This window comes from Aegilops tauschii, chromosome 3 (genome assembly GCF_002575655.3).
Source record: "Aegilops tauschii subsp. strangulata cultivar AL8/78 chromosome 3, Aet v6.0, whole genome shotgun sequence".
Lineage (NCBI taxonomy): Eukaryota > Viridiplantae > Streptophyta > Magnoliopsida > Poales > Poaceae > Aegilops > Aegilops tauschii.
Window position 1 is genome coordinate 256,144,142 of NC_053037.3, and position 7,294 is coordinate 256,151,435.

Genomic DNA, 7,294 nt, shown 5'->3' on the forward strand with positions numbered 1-7,294 from the left:
CTGTTGGAAAACAGAAAGTTTATCGCTGTCGCAAAATTTCCCTAGAAAAGTCAGATTGTGAGAAAATGCTGAAACTTTTTGCAAAATAAGCTCTGATAAATTTTCTAAAGTGTGGTAATTTTTTCAGAATTGTTGGAGTTAGGGAAGTATGATGAATATTGCATTCTTTACAGACTTTACTGGTTTGGCAGATTGCTGTTATGTTTGCATTGTTTGCATATGTTTGCTTGTTTAATGATTCTATTTGAGGATATGAGTATTAAATATGCAGAGGCATTTAGTATGAAATGTTGAATAATAATTTTAGTGATTTGCTACAATAGAGAATGATAAGGTTTTTGCATTAGTTTATACTAACTTATCTCACGAGTTCTTTTTGAGTTTTGTGTGGATGAAGCTTTTGAGATTTAGGAAAACCGTGATATGAGAGGAATTAAGGAGACACAAAAGCTCAAGCTTGGGGATGCCCAAGGCACCCCAAGATAATATTTCAAGAGGTCTCAAGCATCTAAGCTTGGGGATGCCCCGGTAGGCATCCCACCGTTCTTCGTCAACAATTATCGGTTAGTATCGGTTGAGCCTAAGTTTTTGCTTCTTCACATTATGTGTGCCATTCTTGGATTTTCATTTTGTTTTGTTTTGCTTGATGTTTTAATAAAATTCTTAGATCTGAAAGTTTTTAAATAAAATAGAGTCCTCAAATAGTTGCCAGGGAGGCTAGGTAAGCGGCACGCACATCCCGTCAATGAAGCTCTTTTCTATGGAATTGCTCTAGTGCTTCACTTATACTCCCTCTGTCCCGAAAAACATGACGCGGGCGCAGTTCATTAGTGATTTTACAAAAAAGCCCTCCTAGTTTCAAAACGATCTGAAACAACTCCCTCTGCCCCCGTCTTCTTCCTCCGTCGTCGCCAGGGGCCGGCGCCGCCCAGCTGCGCGATTCGCCGCACAGCAGGAAGTGCTCCGCCGCCGTCGCCACGTACCTGCTCGACCTCCGCCGCAGCCGCCGTCGCCAAGTACCTGCTGCGCCGCCGCCGCCCAGACCTGCGCCGCCGCGATCCCCTCCCGCCGCGATTACCTGCGGGCGTCGTCGGAACCTCCCGGCACGTCCTCCTCGAGCTCGCGCGCGTCCTCTTCGAGCTCCCGCGCATCCTCTTCGAGCTCACACGCATCCTCCTTGAGCCCCGCGCATGCGCCGCCGCATTCCTCCCGGCCGCAATTCCTCACGGGCATTGCCGGAACCTGCCTCAACGATCAGGTGGACCAGGAGCTCGCACGCTTCCTCCTTGATCTCCCGCGCATGCTCCTCAATCTCCTGCGCGAGCCCCTGCTGCTCCTTCTCCCCTGCCCAAGCGCCCGTGCGTCTACTTCTACCTTGCCGCCGGTGGAGCTCCTCTGCCCATACCGTTGTTTGTTTGCTGCTGCTCATCTGCCCATACTGCTGCTCATTTGCTGCTGCTCGTTTGCCCATACTGCTGCTGCTCCTCTGGACTGCTGCTTGTGCTGCCACCAGAGCTCCTATCATCAGGAGGAAGAAGGTACAGTATTGTACAGAGTTGCTTCTCTGCTCCTTGTGCTCTGAACAATGTTAACTGAAAAAAAAATCAGTAGATGCAGAGCAATTATGATCTGAACAAACACTGTCTCTAGAACTGTTACCACATCAGATTTTAATGTTGATAATCTGCTGATAATTCAGTCAGTCAGTGGAGTAGATGCATAATTCAGTGGATGCATGATCTGTTGATACTTCAGTCACTCCAGTTAGGATTCAGTGAAAATTTACTCCAATCAGGATTAATTTGGATTTATTTGAATTAATTAGAATTAATTTTGGTTATTTACATGGTCTATTTGCTTTCAGTGCTGTTCCTTTTACTTCTTGGGTTTCCCTAGCCATCAATCTTTCTGCTCTCTATAATATGGTGAACACCTCCCCTTTTCCTAGCATTTAAAAAGAAAATGATCACCTAGTCTAGTCTGTGATGTGACAAATGGAGGGGCATCAACCTGCGCCTGTCCGATGATGCATTTTTTGGGGTTCACATATCATACAAGTTCAGAGATAAAAACAAGATCTCCTAACAATCTACTCTATGATAAAAATATAACATATCAAATGGAGTAACTCTGTTTAGAGCTGGCTTTCTTCCTAACGAAGTTACTGCTCCTAAATATGGACACGCATTTTTTTGATTTACACAAGATCTCATAGTGAAGGACAATATGTGAAAAAACAGTATTATTCCTTGGTCACAAACTTGTGGTAAAAGATTATAATATGGCAACAGATGCTTTCAGCAATCAGAGACTGCTGTCGAATACTCCATCAAATTTAGATTTGAGATTTTGATGTGATGTAACTAATCTTTGTGCCATAATCTTTGCCATTTTAGAAATGCACTAATCTTTGCCATGGAGTACTATAGATATAGATTCAGTAACTGACAGTGTTACTAGATACTGCCATGGAGTATTTCTAAAATGCATAAAGGTTATGTACAGTGAAGTGAAACTACAATTTCATCATGGATTGGTGATGGTACTGAAATTTGTTGGTAAATCCTTCTGATTTGGCAGGATGCACTACTCACCAAGGCTTTTACTTCTCTTCAGGAAGCCAGCTGATTTCCAGATAATCATTTAACAGGGGAGGAGGACACAGGATAGTGGCTGCCTAGTGCTTTGTCATCAACATATCTAGTGCCAGATCAGCTAATTTCCATGGCAATCTGTGATGGGAAAACCATTTTAGTAAGTTCAAGATAATAAATAAGTTGCAGATTTCATGCACAAAGTGCTAGACAGTAGACATATGGAGTGAGTTTTTTTGCTCGTAAATCTGCTCTTGCCTAAGCAAGTTTTTGACTGAAACGCCTTCAGTAGACACCACAGATCATGGCCTCACCTTTGAAGTAACTCCTTCTACAAAATGCCTATCAGAATAAATAGGTTGACTTGCTTATCGAGTGAACAAAATCCTCAAAACATTAAGGATGCACTAGTACACATCACATAATTACTCTGCGCATAATATAGTGTTCTGTCAGAGATCGAATGCTTGCAAAACTGTTCAGTTAACTGTGCAAAATACTCCAACTCTAAACTAGCAGAACTAGTGCAAATATTCAGTAAATTCAGTAAACATGGAGTAGAGAAGGGAGGTTGACCCAGGCTGTAGGACTTGGGGATGATTTGCAGAAGTGCAGAAAACTTGTAGCCACCGCCGCTGCTGCCAAATTAGCAGGCGCTACCCACTGGACAGCCCACCCGCGGTGTCGCAGGCGCGGGTTTTCCACCAGAGAAACAACGAAGAAGACCCCGCCGCGACCGTATTGCTCGTGGAGCTGTCGCCGTCGTCTTCCACGCTCCCAAATCCACGACCTTTAGCTTGCCGTTGTCGTCGGGCTCGTCGGCGTTTAGCCTGCTGCATCTCCAGTCGTCGTCGGGCTCGCCGGCCTCTAGGTTGTTGGTGGTGGTCCGGATCCAGCGCCTCCGGGCTCTCCGACGGCGGTTCCGACACAGCCGGAGCAGAGCGCGGCGGTAGCTGGGAAATCAAAGATTTTTTTGAGGAAGGGGGAGCTTGAGGAGGCAGGTGAGCGACAGCTGCGGCGGCGGAGCAGGAGGCAGATGCGGCGGGAGAGCGGGGGAGCAGGGCAGCTGCAGCGGCGGGGAGAAGGGCAGCTGCGGTGGCAGGGAGCAACGAAGCTCCGACGGCGGAGAGTAGCGCAGCTGCTGGTTCTGTCAGAGGAGGAGGACAAGGGGTGCGGGTTTGGTCGGGAGAAACTAGAGGTCTTTTCTGCAAAAATGCCCTCACGACATGTTTTTCGGGACGGAGGGAGTATCTTTTTGAGCATGGTGTGCTTTAATATTTTTGAAGAAATTCTATCTTGCTTTCACTTAAATTAATTTGAGAGAAAGAAATATTATACTCATGGTCTTCACTTATATCTTTTTGGAGTAGCTTGTCATTTACTCTTGTGCTTCACTTATATCCTATGAGTAAATTGTTGAATAAATTGAATGTCATGAAGTTGAAATCATATCATGCCTAGTGGTAGCTTCACATTGGGTTTAGAAAGTGAAATATTTTGAGGCTTGACAATCACAATATTGGTCATACAAGCAATTCATGAATAATTAGTATAAGGAAGAGAACTTTCACATATAAATACACTATCTTGGAAATCTTTTATGATTGTGAGTCCCCATCAAAATTATGCCAAAAATGTTGACGTTGGACAAGGAAGACAACGTAATGATTTATGTTTGTTCATATCCACATAGAAGTTATATTGTCATAAATCCTTCAACATGTGGTGCTTGCCCCCCATCTTTGCTAGCCAAAAATTCTCCACCCAGCAGAGATACTACTTGCGCATCCAAAAACCCTTAAACCCAAATCTTATTTTCAGGAGTCCACCATACCTACCTAAGGATTGAATAAGAGTCTTCAAGTAAGTTGTCATCAGTGCAATAAGGCAATAAAAATGCTTCTAAAAGTGTGAGATCATTTAGTGTAAGAGAAAATTGAGCGTCGTACGAACTTGTGATGGCAAAGAATAAAAGTGAGAGACTGCATAATAAAGGTTGCTATCATAAGGGGCAATATAACGTGATGTTCTTTTGCACTAAGGGGTTGAGCATATAAACAAATAAGCGCATGGCAACCTCAGCTTCCCTCTGTGAAGGGCCTATCTTTTACTTTTATGTATTTACTTTTATGCAAGAGTCAAAGTTTCTCTCTCTATTCCTTTTTACTTTTCTCCCTTGGCAAGCATCATGTGGTGAGGAAAGATCTAGGCACATATGTCCAGTTGAATATGGGTACCATGAGTTATTATTGTTGACATCACCCTTGAGGTGAATACGTTGGGAGGCAAAACAATAAGCCCTATCTTTCTATGTGTCTGGTTGAAACATTTTGCTCATGTGTATGCGGTGAGTGTTAGCAATCATAGAAGACTATAATATGGTTGAGTATGTGGAGCTCTTACTTAAACTCTGTTGAATAAGTTGAAATGCAATTCCTTGGTGACTAAGAACATAGGTTATTGAGTTTCAAGAGAATTCATTGTTTGAACCTTAACATGTGAATTGGTTGCTACTATAACATGAGAAGTTTTATAAGAAAATAATTGTTGTTATGATGCTATGAAAAGTGATTGAAATTATCATTGATAAAACTTATGCACTTTGCTAGCATTCACACTTCATAAATTATTTCTTTTATCATTTACCTACTCGAGGACGAGTAGGAATTAAGCTTGGGATGCTGATACGTCTCTAAGGTATCTATAATTTATGAAGTATTCATGCTGTTATATTATCATTCCTGGATGTTTTACAATCATTTTATAGCAACTTTATATCATTTTCTGGGAATAACCTATTGACCCAGTGCCCAGTGTCAGTTGCTGTTTTTTGCTTATTTTTTACATCGCAGGAAATCAATATCAAACGAAGTCCAAACACGGTGAAACTTTTTGGAGATTTTTTTATGGACCAGAACACTTAGGATGTGCTAGAGCAGCACCTGGGGGGTGCCCCTAGGGGGGCACAACCCACCAGGGCATGCCTGGGCCCCTAGGCGCACCCAGGTAGGTTGTTCCCACCTGGGTGGCCTCCCGCACCCCCTCTTTACCCTATAAATTCCCAAAAATTCCAAAAACCCTCGGGGTTACCCTAGATCAGAAGTTCCGCCGCCGCAAGGCTGTGTAGCCACCGAAAAAAATTCTAGACCCAGTTCCGGCACCCTGCCGGAGGTGGGAATCATCACCGGTGGCCATCTTCATCATCCCGGCGGCCACCACGATGAGGAGGGAGTAGTCCACCCTCGGGGCTGAGGGTCTGTACCAGTAGCTATGTGTTTAATCTCTCTCTCTCTCTCTCTCTCTCTCTCTCGTGTTCTTGAGATGTCACGATCTTCATGTATCACGGGCTTTGTTAATATAGTCAGATCATATGGTGTTTTCCTCTCTCTATCTTATTGTGATTAATTGAGTTTTTTCCATTAAGATTTCGTTGTTATCGGATTGAATACTTTTATGGATTTCAGAACACTTGATATATGTCTTGCAATTGAATACTCGTGGTGACAATGGGGTATCATATTGATTCACTTGATATATGTTATGGCACTCAACTCGCGGATTCCCGAGGTGACACTGGGGTAATCTATGCATAGGGGTTGATGCACGTTCTTGTCTTTGTTTCTCCGGTAGAAATCTTGGGGTACTCTTTGAAGTTCTTTGTGTTGGATTGAGTATTATGAATATGAATTTTCTTTGGTGTTATTTTAGTATGAACTCTAGGATAGATCGAACGGAAAGAAGAGATTTGTGTTATTTTAGTATGAACTCTTGAATAGATCGAACGGAAAGAATAGCTTTGAGGTGGTTTCGTACCCTACAAACAATTTATTCTTATGTTCTCCGCTAGATAGGAACTTTCGAGTGATTCTTCATCTCACTTTGAGGTGTGGTTATATGATCCAATTATATTACCATTGTTGATAGGTTGCACTAGTGAAAGTACGGACCCTAGGCCTCATTTTCAAGCATTGCAATACCGTTTTTGTGCCCGTTTACTATTTGCTACCTTGTTGTTTTTATTTATTCAGATTATAAAAATATATTTCTACCAACCATATTACACTTTTATCACCATCTCTTCGCCGAACTAGTGCACCTATACAATTTTCCATTGTATTGGGTGTGTTGGGGACACAAGAGATTTCTTGTATTTGGTTGCACGATTGTTTGAGAGAGACTATCTTCATCCTACACCTCCCATAGATTGATAAACCTTAGGTCATCCACTGGAGGGAAAATTCCTATTGTCCTACAAAACTCTGCGCTTGGAGGCCCACACTACTGGAATTAGCTTATTTGCCGTCTGCCAGTTCTTTGCCGTCCGCTGGCGGACGGAAAAGAAGGTCTTTGCCGTCCGCTTACAGAAAACGGACGGCAAAGAACTGGCAGACGACAAAGAAGGTCTTTGCCATCAGCCTGTTCTTTGCCGTCTGCTGGCTGACGGCAAAGAGAGAGTTGGCCCCACTAAACGAGTTAATTGGGGAAAACTTAACGGCCCCCCTCTTCGGAAACAAAGCGGACGGCAAAGGGTGGGCGGACGGCAAAGAAGTGACCTAACTAATGGCCGAGCCCCACCCCGCCCCTTCTCTCTGTTTCTCTCCCTCTCTCCTCCCCGACGACCAGAGCAGCCCCCGCCGCCGCCCCCGCCACCCGCCGCCGCTTGCCTCGTCTACCCACCACCCCGCCGCCCCCACGCGCCG

The 7,294-nt window shown here is 43.9% G+C and overlaps 1 long non-coding RNA gene across 1 annotated transcript; it reads right to left on the bottom strand.

The window, feature by feature from the left end:
* Positions 1–748: 748 nt before the first annotated feature.
* Positions 749–2,732, bottom strand: LOC141020976 (uncharacterized). Its single transcript, XR_012180970.1, has 2 exons — positions 2,595–2,732; positions 749–1,592 (listed from the first exon to the last, which is right to left on the bottom strand). It is a non-coding gene; the product is annotated as an uncharacterized lncRNA (long non-coding RNA).
* Positions 2,733–7,294: the final 4,562 nt, after the last annotated feature.